This window comes from Lepisma saccharinum, chromosome 10 (genome assembly GCF_977018435.1).
Source record: "Lepisma saccharinum chromosome 10, izLepSacc3.1, whole genome shotgun sequence".
Taxonomy (NCBI): domain Eukaryota; kingdom Metazoa; phylum Arthropoda; class Insecta; order Zygentoma; family Lepismatidae; genus Lepisma; species Lepisma saccharinum.
Genome location: NC_139238.1, coordinates 71,783,108 through 71,796,866, shown reverse-complemented (window position 1 = coordinate 71,796,866; position 13,759 = coordinate 71,783,108). Strand labels below are relative to the sequence as shown.

The following is a 13,759-nucleotide window of genomic DNA, read 5'->3' as shown; positions in this document are numbered from 1 at the left end:
CAAGATGATATCAGGTCGTGCTCAGGAAATAATTTAACGGGAGATGTATTGTGAGGGATAGTTTACCTGTTATTACCTTCTATATGTTCCACGTAACATGTTTAGTTTGGGCTCCTCAGACTTGTTGAGGAGCCCAAAGTTCGGGAAGAAATGTTACAATTTGTTGATGGGGGACAGTGCGGCAGAAGGGGATTTTCACGAAAGATGAAGTTGCCGTGCACTTCACGTTTTGTCCCAACACCACAGCATCTGCAGCACACGGGAGACAGCCAGTGGCGCAACCACAGGGGAGCAGGGGCATTACCTTGGTCAGAAGTAAATTTTATGGGGGGCAAGGAGTCATCAAACATTGAAGTAAAAAAAAGCAAGGCTAGCAGAATCTGAGTAGAAGGGACAAAATAATACTAAAGATGGAATTAAAGTTTTCATGTATTTCTTTATTTTTTCTTACAGACGGCCAAGGGCACCTGCAGTTGGGCACAGAGAGGCAATGCAATTGCCATCCTCGATTTAAAATTTTATGCAAATAAGAATACATTTTGTAAATTTTTTTCTGTAAATATGTAAAAGTTCAGAGCTGTAGCTAGTGGGTGGCGAACAATCTAAAATAAAGATTATAAAAGAGAATAGGCCCTATTAAATTAATATTGTTTTCAATTTGCAATTGTTTGGTTAAAAGAATTTTCTTGTGAGCGAAGCGAGCAATATCATTCTTTTCTGTCATGCATTGTAAATTATGAAAGACAGGAGTAAGACCAACTGTGTACTTCAGAATTCAAACTGTTACTGTTAGATATTATGTGAGTTGGCACCTGGCAATATTGTTTACTCTGTTTTCCGGGCAATAGCCTGTGCAGTATTTTGCTTGTTCTATGCTGTGCTATATTACTGATCCCGCGCAGAAAAAGTATGAAGATTGTCATGTTTTTTTACTGTGTTCTGTACATTTTCTTGAGAATATAGTGAAAAGGATATTAGCAGCGAGTCTTTTATTTCTCGATCCAACATTTATTGGCGACCGTGACAGGACCTGTCTTTCTTTCTGTGTTGGACCGGAGAAGAAGTAAGTGCAAATATCGGAAAAATGTCAACGGACATTGATCGTCTCAAGAAAAGCCGTGCAGTGGCTAGGTCAGCTTTTACACGTGTTTCGGAGAAGATTGCAAATGAGTTAGCGATGCAAACTCCGGACAGGAATGTTATTCAAGCAAATATCCAGTTGCTTGAAAATAAGGCAAGTGATCTGCATGCTGCTGACATAACTGTTTTTGATTTGATGTTGGAATCGGGTGCTAGTGAAAATGAGTTAGGAAAAGAACAGTCAGTGTCGGATGATTATCAGTGTTTGTTCAACAAGCGACGTATTGAAGTGTCGAACTTTTTGAAGTTGTCGGAAGGAAACTGCTGTCAAGGTGAGTCGTTTTCGGAAGTAAAGAATCGAAGATTCAAGTTACCTAAAATCGAACTGAAGAAGTTTGGAGGGGACTTGAAAGAGTGGTTACATTTTTGGGGACAATTCAAGAAGATCGATGAAGATGATACAATTCCTGCAGAGGACAAGTTTCAGTATTTGATACAAGCGACAATTGAAGGTTCTCGTGCACGCCAGCTTGTGAACAGTTTTCCACCAACAAAAGAAAATTACCCGAAAGTTGTGCAGTCCATGAAATCACGTTTTGGTCGCGATGATATGCTCGTGGAAGTGTACGTGCGTGAACTGCTAAAATTGGTGTTACAAAAGGTGTTGAACCGTCAAGAAAAAATTTGTTTGAGCACTTTGTATGACACACTGGAGTCCCAACTTAGAGCATTAGAATCGATGGGTGTTACCAGCGACAAATATGCAGCAATGCTGTTTCCATTGGTGGAGTCCAGTCTCCCAGAGGATTTGATGCGTGTGTGGCAGAGAAGAACATTGTCTGCTGCTGAGGAAAATAATGAGACAACACCGACCGGAAGAATGCAGTCCTTGATGTCATTCCTGCGAGCTGAAGTGGAAGGAGAAGAACGAATCAACCTTGCAGCAGCTGGGTTTGAATTGGATGGTGCAGCAGTGAAAGTTCGGAAGAAAAGGTGTTCTCCACCGCGTCAGCCTATTATCCCCAGTGCGACAGATTTGTTGAGTGTCAGTGGTGGTAGGGAGAAAAGTTGTGTGTTCTGTGGTGGTAAGCACAGTTCATATGATTGCTTTAAAGCCCAGAAAATGTCTCTCTCTGAAAGACAGAAGGTTCTAAAAGATAAAAAGCATTGTTTTGCATGTTTAAAATTTGGTCATTTTTCGAAGAAGTGCAAGGCCAATTTGAAATGTATTGTTTGCAAGAAAAAGCATGTTGTATTGATGTGTCCTAATATTTCAAAGATAATGATTCTGACCATTATTCTGAAGGCAAAGAATCAAATGCTGAGGTAAACAATACACTGATAAACCAACTTGAAAATCCGCATGTATTCATGCAGACATTGGTAGTAGATTTGAAAGGTAACTACAATAGGAGCAGGAATGTGAGAGTTCTTATTGACACAGGTTCACAAAAATCGTATATATGCAAATCTCTTGTAACAGATATGGGTTATAACTCCATTGGCAAACAAAGTTTGATACATTCGCTATTTGGTGGTACCATGTCTAGTCCTTGTAATCATAATGTTTATAATGTTAAGGTATGTAGCATTGAGAGAGAATATTCGTGCACATTTGATGTTCTTGATCAAGATACAATATGTGGTGAGATTCCTTATATAACACCAGGTGTTTGGTTAAATGAGCTGAACAAAAGTCAAATAAGGTTAACAGATACTGGTAAGATGAAAGGTGAAGTTGAAATTCTTATTGGTGCGGATGTTTGTGGTAAATTACTGACTGGCCATGTTGTGAAATTAAAGTGTGGTTTAGTGGCTGTGGAAACTCAGCTGGGATGGACACTTATGGGTAAAGTTCCAGGTGAAAACAGAAAATCAGATACAGCTTTGTTGGTATCGAATTTATATGTTGGTGAAGCCGTAGCTGATCTGTGGGAACTGGATACCATAGGAATCAAGGATCCCATTGCCAAGAAGTCTGCGGAAGAACACACACGGGCTGTCAAAGAACAATTTTTGCAGACACTGACATTCAATGCTGAAGGAAGATATGAAGTACAGTTACCATGGAAGGAAGATTGTTCGCCTCTCCCCACCAATAAAGATCTAGCAGAGAAACGACTTTGGTCAACTACACAGAAGTTGAAACAAGAACATCTGTTGCAGAGTTACGATGGAGTGCTACAAGAATGGTTGTCCGAGGGAGTCATTGAGGTGGTTCCAGAGGATGAAACAGAGAATTTTGGCCATTACTTACCCCATCGACATGTAGTGAAAGAGAGCAGTAACACGACAAAAATTAGACCAGTGTTTGACGCTTCTGCTAAAGTAAAAGGACAACCGTCTTTGAACCAATGTTTAGAACCTGGACCCAACTTGATTGCTCTTATTGCTGATATTTTACTACATTTTCGGAAAGGAAAAATTGGAGTTATAGCAGATATTAAACGAGCTTTTTTACAAATTGCTGTACACCCTAAAGATAGAGACTACCTGAGATTTCTCTGGTGCCACGATATTAATACTGGAACGGTTCAAGAATTCAGACATACTCGTGTAGTGTTTGGTGTTACGAGCAGTCCATTTCTGTTGGGTGCTGTTATTGAACATCATTTGGATCAAGCATTGCAGAGTTGTCATTTAGGGAAGGAAGACTTAGCTTATACAGAAGATACTATTTTAAAATTACGAGGTTCCTTTTATGTGGACAATTGTGCCACCAGTGTAGACAATCACAAAAATCTCCATAAATTTATAAGAGAATCGCGTGCAGTTATGGCTGAAGCAGGTTTTGACCTTAGAGGGTGGGAGTATTCAGTCCCTCAAAGGGTTGATGAGGACATTAGCCCTACTTCAGTGTTAGGACTCAGTTGGAATCCTCAAGCCGATACATTTACAGTTAATTTTGACATTGAAGATGTTGAGCTCAAGACAGTTTCGAAACGTGTGATATTATCTGTAGCACACCGTATATTTGATCCTATAGGTTTTACTTGTCCCGTGACTCTTCTACCAAAATTGTTACTTCAGCAGACTTGGGCAGAGGGGCTCGGATGGGATGAGCAAGTTAGTGAAGAAATAAGAACACAGTTCTTAAACTGGGTACGAGAATTGCCGATGTTGAAAGAGGTAAGGATACCGAGAAGTTTCATGGGCTGGGATTATGAATCCAATGAACTTAACTCTATGAGCATTCACGTGTTCTGTGATGCTAGCAAAGTGGCATATGCATCAGCAGTTTTCATGAGGATTGACACAAGGAGAGGTGTTAGCGTACAATTGATTGAGGCAAAGGCACGAGTGGCTCCAAAGAATAGTACAATTCCTCGGCTAGAATTGCTTGCCGCAATGGTGGGAGCAAGGCTAGCAACCAGGATTCGAGAACATTTGAATTTAAAAGATAAACTCCATTATCTTTTGGACTGATTCTTCTACGGTGCTGACTTGGATTCGACGAGAAGGAGTTTGGGGAGTATTTGTTGGGAACAGAGTTAAATAAATTAGAAAACTCTCTGATCCCAGTGCATGGAAATATGTACCCAGTGAAATGAATCCAGCTGATTTTCCTTCAAGAGGTTGTGATGCAAGGCAGTTGTTGAGATCCTTATGGTGGGAGGGACCTCATTGGTTGAAAGGAGATCCGTGTAAGTGGCCACCGATGGAGTTTCTTATCAACAAGGAGGAAGTTGACAGAGAAAGAAGGAACGTGCTACCTTCATCAACGATGCTTAGTATGAAAGCTCAAGATGCTGAGTCTAGATGGTATTACAGATATTTCTCTAACTATAACCAAGTGATTAGACTCATTGGATGGATCAAAAGATTTTTGTATAATAGTAGAAATTCGCAGACTCATAGATCTGGAGATCTTGGTGTTCGCGAACTTCAGGAAGCAGAAAATGCAGTATTAAGACTAATACAACAAGAAGCATTCCGAGCAAAGGATGACAAATCCCTTTCCTCTTTGTGCACATATGAGGGCAAGGACAAGATTATTCGTTTGAAAACCAAAATTATTGCCAGAGAAGATACTGAAAATTTCAGGCTTCCCATAGTTCTTCCAGCACAACATCCAGTCGTTAAATTGCTGATAATGTATTGGCACAAGAAAGCGTGTCATGCAGGTGTAAACATATTACTAAGTATTTTAAGAGAGAACTTCTGGATCCTTCGTGGTAGAAGAACCGTACGTTCAGTGCTCTCGAAATGTGTTACTTGCAGGAGACACGCAGCCAAACCAATCCAAGCTCTTCCAGCACCATTGCCAGCTGATCGAGTTAGAGATGCTAATGTATTTGAAGTAACAGGTGTGGACTTTGCAGGACCTGTTTATCTTAAAGATGGCAAAAAGGCATGGATATGCCTTTTTACATGTGCAGTATATAGAGCTATTCACTTAGAGTTAGTTACTTCTCTATCAACTGGGATTTTTATCCAGGCGTTTAGACGATTCGTGTCAAGGCGAGGCAGACCCTCTGTAATCTACAGTGATAATGGTACCAATTTCAGAGGAACTGAGAATGCATTTATGACACTCGATTGGAAGAAAGTTGAAGAATATTCCACAGCTCAGCGAATCCAGTGGAAGTTCATTCCACCCAGTGCAGCCTGGTGGGGTGGTTTCTGGGAGAGATTGGTTCGTGTCCTGAAGGGTCTGTTGAAAAGAACACTCGGAAAATCAGTTTTGTACTACGAAGAAATGACAACAATCCTCTGTGACTGTGAAGCCATAATTAATTCACGCCCACTTACCTACATGTATGAAAGTGAGACAGAATTAGTTCCTCTAACACCTGCTATGTTCTTACAAGAAATCAGGGAGACAGGTGTACCTGATTGTGACCATGTGGATTCTTCAATGCTCAACAATCGTCTCCGTTACTGTCAGAAGTTGAGACAAGATATCAGGCATCGTTTCAGGAATGAGTATCTTGGACAGTTAACGCAAAAGGCCATAAACAGAGCATGTGGGTCTGTCAGGGTAGGAGATATTGTGTTGATTGGTTTTGACAATATGAAAAGATATAATTGGCCATTGGGTTGTGTAACTGAGATTCTTCCAGGTAAGGATCAAGTGACAAGATTGGTACGTCTGAAAACTTGCCATGGTGAACTACTTCGTCCTGTACAGAGATTGTATCCATTGGAGGTGACTGCAGTGGAGGGTGAAGCAATGAAGAGTTCATTACCTAAACCACAAACCAAAAAGAAAAATCAGAAAGACGTTCTCCCTCCCACTGAAACCAAACCTTGTACCACACGTAGTGGGAGAGAGATAAAATTACCTAAGAAACTATTATTGTTTGATATGCCAACTCAGGTGGGAGGATGTTAGATATTATGTGAGTTGGCACCTGGCAATATTGTTTACTCTGTTTTCCGGGCAATAGCCTGTGCAGTATTTTGCTTGTTCTATGCTGTGCTATATTACTGATCCCGCGCAGAAAAAGTATGAAGATTGTCATGTTTTTTTACTGTGTTCTGTACATTTTCTTGAGAATATAGTGAAAAGGATATTAGCAGCGAGTCTTTTATTTCTCGATCCAACAGTTACTGATAAGCAATTTGGTCTTAAATGCATGAACAATTTTTTGGATCAAAAGAAGCATGCACATTTGAGAGATTTAAATAATTTTTGCTGTTGGTTTGTTATGAGGCGGATGAATTGATCATGGAATGCATTTAGATAATTTGTTACATACATATATGTATTAAAGAAACTTTGAATATGTACACAGTTTAGTGTGAACATGTTGCATATGTATGAAACATATGCTTTACATGAAAGTTATGCATGTCATATGTACAAAAAATTACATTCATCATACATTTTCTGTCATTCAAAAATCAGTTTGTGTGCTTGTTTTCAAGTTAATGTGAAATTGAACGAGTTGAAAACTTTTGAAATAGTTTGTCCAACACAAATGCTTTAGCACTGACTTCTCCCCTTTTTTCATGATTTAAGAGGATAATAATGTCTTTCACACTAATACTGCAATTACTACTAATAATAATAATGTCATTATTATTATTATCATTATAATTGGCACGTTTATCCTGGTACCTGGTATCCCCCCCCCTGACAAAAGTTCGTGGTTTTTCCTATGCTAAATTATGCATGCATATTTCATGATTTCTTTATTTTCAATATTACACCCCCTAAATTTTATTCCACATCCCGTCAGCACCCCCAGATGATTAATCCTGGCGCCGCCACTGGAATGAATGTAGAAGTAAATCGGAACCTTAGTAGAATGCATTTAGGTACTTTATTTTAATACCAAGAGAAGCAAACCTGACCTGCCTAACCTAACCACGAAAGCATTTATTGAACAAAACTTGGTAAAAGTTCGGTATATCGGAGACACATTTCTTCATTTTTACACAAGAAACTACTTGCGGAAATGAGTTTATTTAAGGTTTACAAAGTTCGTCGAGGTATTTTCTTTCATCGTGGAATCTATTTGACCGGGAAATCATGTATTTTGCAACAGAAATATCTCACCGACGCACAATTGCCATTGCATTCCTACATGAACTGGAAGCTACATACGTTTGATGACGTAACCCCCTCTCAGTGTTTTCTTTTTAACTATGCTTGCCTAACCTAACCAAAACCTAACCTTATCGGAAATGGTTCGTGGGGCTATCCTTCAGCTACCCGTGCATAATGCAAAATTTTCACACGTGACGAACACGACAGTAGGCATTTTTCGGTGAAGAAGGTTGGAAACACTGCATATCCACAACTTGAGTCAAAATGTGCTGCCATAACGTGTGTTACAGAAGCGAAGAAAGGAATAAAAAAAATCACTCTGTATGTGAAAAATTGTGTTTGTTTTCGTGTGAAAAGCATAATGGCGCCTTGAACTATGTTCCGCAATACATAATTGGTAAGTACGAACCATGCGAAACACAAAATATCCGATTTTAATGTGTCTCTATATACCGAACTTTTACCCAAAACTTAAATAATCGCTAACACTACGCAGTATGTGTTAATAGAAGTAAATCGAAATCGAACCATGTTAAAATTGCATTTGTAGCATGATGAAATTGCAATAAAAGAAAAGGAACTTGGGGCCTGCCATATTGTGGCAGCTTTTAAAATTCGGGTACCAACAGTGCAAAAAATGTATATTGACATGTTTGTAAATTCTGATTTAATGATACACATGATACAGCATGAAAAAAAAACATACACTACACTCGTTATTTTTAAAAAAGGTAATCGAACTGTCCATAAATGAACTTGAATTATTAACAAAAATAAAACTAGATTTGAAAATTCATCCCCAGGTGAGAATTATCAGGCACCATGGTGACTGGGTGTACCCTGTATTTGTCTGCCCCTGGTACTGAAAAGTATATACTTACATGAATACAACAGTAGACAGGGGATTGTTGTTCTCTCTTGGACATGCAGTTTCTGGGTGTTGTGGTGTTCATTATTTCCTCTCAGAAGTGCTGTTGAGTATTAACATATGCCTGATCTGAAATGCAGGAAAATGTATTTTGCAATTGAAATTGCAATCTGAAGTAATCTCACATAAGGAATTTAAATATCATAAAAATGCAAATTATTATTGCAAAGACTACTGAGGTATAAGAGCAGACATTGGAAGAGAGGGACGGGCAGGTCAGGTCACAGTTAGGGTGACCAACTTTTGGCCATGAATATAAGGGATATTTCACGTCTGTGAAGTTCTCCACATTTTCCTCAGCCACAAATACAAGCCACGCCCACGCCGCGCCCCTTACGGCAGGGTTGCAATCCCAGAAACCAGACCTTCCCAGACAATATGTAAATGAACATTTCGGATAGTAGTAAATCATGAAAGTTTAATTCCATGATTGAAATAGAAAGAATAAACATCAAAGAACACAAGGAAATGAAGTTTCACGATAATTTTCTACAAATAACGAAGATATAACCACCCGAAGAATGACTCATTTATCGCCATATGCAACCGTGACCGTTCCAGACGCGACTTGCATTTTCGACCCCTAAGACCAATGAAAGTTCCATTTCATGACTTTACAAGTAAAGAATAAACATCAAGGAACACAACCAAAAAAAGTTTATACGGTGACTGTCAACAAATAACGAAGATATAACCATCCCAAAAATGACTTATTTCTCGCGATATGCGACCGTTACCGGTCCAGCCACGAATTGCATTTTGGGTTCTTAGAACGAATCAAAATTCCATTTCATGACTTTACAAATAAAGAATAAACATCAAGTAACACAAACAAAAAGAGTTTATACGATGACTGTCCACAAATAACGAAGATATAACCATCCCAAAAATGACTTATTTCTCGCGATATGCGACCGTTACCGGTCCAGCCACGAATTGCATTTTGGGTTCTTAGAACGAATCAAAATTCCATTTCATGACTTTACAAATAAAGAATAAACATCAAGGAACACGACCAAAACAAGTTTATACGGTGACTGTCAACAAATAACGAAGATATAACCATCCCAAAAATGACTTATTTCTCGCAATATGCGACCGTTACCGGTCCAGCCACGAATTGCATTTTCGGCGCCTAAGACCAATCAAAGTTCAATTTAATGATTTTAATACAAAGAATAAACATCAATGAACACAACCAAAAAAAGTTTATACGGTGACTGTCAACAAATAACGAAGATATAACCATCCCAAAAATGACTTATTTCTCGCAATATGCGACCGTTACCGGTCCAGCCACGAATTGCATTTTCGGCGCCTAAGACCAATCAAAGTTCAATTTAATGATTTTAATACAAAGAATAAACATCAAGGAACACAACCAAAAAAAGTTTATACGGTGACTGTCAACAAATAACGAAGATATAACCATCCCAAAAATGACTTAATTCTCGCGATATGCGACCGTTACCGGTCCAGCCACGAATTGCATTTTCGGCGCCTAAGACCAATCAAAGTTCAATTTAATGATTTTAATACAAAGAATAAACATCAAGGAACACAACCAAAAAAAGTTTATACGGTGACTGTCCACAAATAACGAAGATATAACCATCCCAAAAATGACTTATTTCTCGCGATATGCGACCGTTACCGGTCCAGCCACGAATTGCATTTTGGGTTCTTAGAACGAATCAAAATTCCATTTCATGACTTTACAAATAAAGAATAAACATCAAGGAACACAACCAAAAAAAGTTTATACGGTGACTGTCCACAAATAACGAAGATATAACCATCCCAAAAATGACTTATTTCTCGCGATATGCGACCGTTACCGGTCCAGCCATGAATTGCATTTTGGGTTCTTAGAACGAATCAAAATTCCATTTCATGACTTTACAAATAAAGAATAAACATCAAGGAACACAACCAAAAAAAGTTTATACGGTGACTGTCCACAAATAACGAAGATATAACCATCCCAAAAATGACTTATTTCTCGCGATATGCGACCGTTACCGGTCCAGCCACGAATTGCATTTTGGGTTCTTAGAACGAATCAAAATTCCATTTCATGACTTTACAAATAAAGAATAAACATCAAGGAACACAACCAAAAAAAGTTTATACGGTGACTGTCCACAAATAACGAAGATATAACCATCCCAAAAATGACTTATTTCTCGCGATATGCGACCGTTACCGGTCCAGCCACGAATTGCATTTTCGGCGCCTAAGACCAATCAAAGTTCAATTTAATGATTTTTATACAAAGAATAAACATCAAGGAACACAACCAAAAAAAGTTTATATTGTGACTGTCCACAAATAACGAAGATATAACCATCCCAAAAATGACTTATTTCTCGCGATATGCGACCGTTACCGGTCCAGCCACGAATTGCATTTTGGGTTCTTAGAACGAATCAAAATTCCATTTCATGACTTTACAAATGAAGAATAAACATCAAGGAACACAACCAAAAAAAAGTTTATACGGTGACTGTCCACAAATAACGAAGATATAACCATTCCAAAAATGACTTATTTCTCGCGATATGCGACCGTTACCGGTCCAGCCACGAATTGCATTTTCGGCGCCTAAGACCAATCAAAGTTCAATTTAATGATTTTAATACAAAGAATAAACATCAAGGAACACATCCAAAAAAAGTTTATACGGTGACTGTCCACAAATAACGAAGATATAACCATCCCAAAAATGACTTATTTCTCGCGATATGCGACCGTTACCGGTCCAGCCACGAATTGCATTTTGGGTTCTTAGAACGAATCAAAATTCCATTTCATGACTTTACAAATAAAGAATAAACATCAAGGAACACAACCAAAAAAAGTTTATACGGTGACTGTCAACAAATAACGAAGATATAACCATCCCAAAAATGACTTATTTCTCGCAATATGCGACCGTTACCGGTCCAGCCACGAATTGCATTTTCGGCGCCTAAGACCAATCAAAGTTCAATTTAATGATTTTAATACAAAGAATAAACATCAAGGAACACAACCAAAAAAAGTTTATACGGTGACTGTCAACAAATAACGAAGATATAACCATCCCAAAAATGACTTATTTCTCGCGATATGCGACCGTTACCGGTCCAGCCACGAATTGCATTTTCGGCGCCTAAGACCAATCAAAGTTCAATTTAATGATTTTAATACAAAGAATAAACATCAAGGAACACAACCAAAAAAAGTTTATACGGTGACTGTCCACAAATAACGAAGATATAACCATCCCAAAAATGACTTATTTCTCGCGATATGCGACCGTTACCGGTCCAGCCACGAATTGCATTTTGGGTTCTTAGAACGAATCAAAATTCCATTTCATGACTTTACAAATAAAGAATAAACATCAAGGAACACAACCAAAAAAAGTTTATACGGTGACTGTCCACAAATAACGAAGATATAACCATCCCAAAAATGACTTATTTCTCGCTATATGCGACCGTTACCGGTCCAGCCACGAATTGCATTTTGGGTTCTTAGAACGAATCAAAATTCCATTTCATGACTTTACAAATAAAAAATAAACATCAAGGAACACAACCAAAAAAAGTTTATACGGTGACTGTCCACAAATAACGAAGATATAACCATCCCAAAAATGACTTATTTCTCGCAATATGCGACCGTTACCGGTCCAGCCACGAATTGCATTTTCGGCGCCTAAGACCAATCAAAGTTCAATTTAATGATTTTAATACAAAGAATAAACATCAAGGAACACAACCAAAAAAGTTTATACGGTGACTGTCAACAAATAACGAAGATATAATCATCCCAAAAATGACATATTTCTCGCAATATGCGACCGTTACCGGTTCAGCCACGAATTGCATTTTCGGCGCCTAAGACCAATCAAAGTTCAATTTAATGATTTTAATACAAAGAATAAACATCAAGGAACACAACCAAAAAAAGTTTATACCGTGACTGTCAACAAATAACGAAGATATAACCATCCCAAAAATGACTTATTTCTCGCGATATGCGACCGTTACCGGTCCAGCCACGAATTGCATTTTCGGCGCCTAAGACCAATCAAAGTTCAATTTAATGATTTTAATACAAAGAATAAACATCAAGGAACACAACCAAAAAAAGTTTATACGGTGACTGTCAACAAATAACGAAGATATAACCATCCCAAAAATTACTTATTTCTCGCGATATGCGACCGTTACCGGTCCAGCTACGAATTGCATTTTCGGCGCCTAAGACCAATCAAAGTTCAATTTAATGATTTTAATACAAAGAATAAACATCAAGGAACACAACCAAAAAAAGTTTATACGGTGACTGTCCACAAATAACGAAGATATAACCATCCCAAAAATGACTTATTTCTCGCAATATGCGACCGTTACCGGTCCAGCCACGAATTGCATTTTGGGTTCTTAGAACGAATCAAAATTCCATTTCATGACTTTACAAATAAAGAATAAACATCAAGGAACACAACCAAAAAAAGTTTATACGATGACTGTCCACAAATAACGAAGATATAACCATCCCAAAAATGACTTATTTCTCGCGATATACGACCGTTACCGGTCCAGCCACGAATTGCACTTTTGGCGCCTAAGACCAATCAAAGTTCAATTTAATGATTTTAATACAAAGAATAAACATCAAGGAACAAAACCAAAAAAAGTTTATACGGTGACTGTCCACAAATAACGAAGATATAACCATCCCAAAAATGACTTATTTCTCGCGATATGCGACCGTTACCGGTCCAGCCACGAATTGCATTTTGGGTTCTTAGAACGAATCAATATTCCATTTCATGACTTTACAAATAAAGAATAAACATCAAGGAACACAACCAAAAAGAGTTTATACGATGACTGTCCACAAATAACGAAGATATAACCATCCCAAAAATGACTTATTTCTCGCGATATGCGACCGTTACCGGTCCAGCCACGAATTGCATTTTGGGTTCTTAGAACGAATCAAAATTCCATTTCACGACTTTACAAATAAAGAATAAACATCAAGGAACACGACCAAAACAAGTTTATACGGTGACTGTCAACAAATAACGAAGATATAACCATCCCAAAAATGACTTATTTCTCGCAATATGCGACCGTTACCGGTCCAGCCACGAATTGCATTTTCGGCGCCTAAGACCAATCAAAGTTCAATTTAATGATTTTAATACAAAGAATAAACATCAATGAACACAACCAAAAAAAGTTTATACGGTG

The 13,759-nt window shown here is 38.2% G+C and overlaps 1 long non-coding RNA gene across 1 annotated transcript in view; it reads right to left on the bottom strand.

Annotated features, from left to right (window-relative positions):
* LOC145994375 (uncharacterized) overlaps nucleotides 1–13,759 on the bottom strand; it is a 61,890-nt gene that overhangs the window by 9,476 nt on the left and 38,655 nt on the right. Inside the window, exon 2 of the long non-coding RNA XR_014442348.1 lies at nucleotides 8,458–8,573. This is a non-coding gene — a long non-coding RNA (uncharacterized LOC145994375). The remainder of the gene's footprint in view (nucleotides 1–8,457; nucleotides 8,574–13,759) is intronic.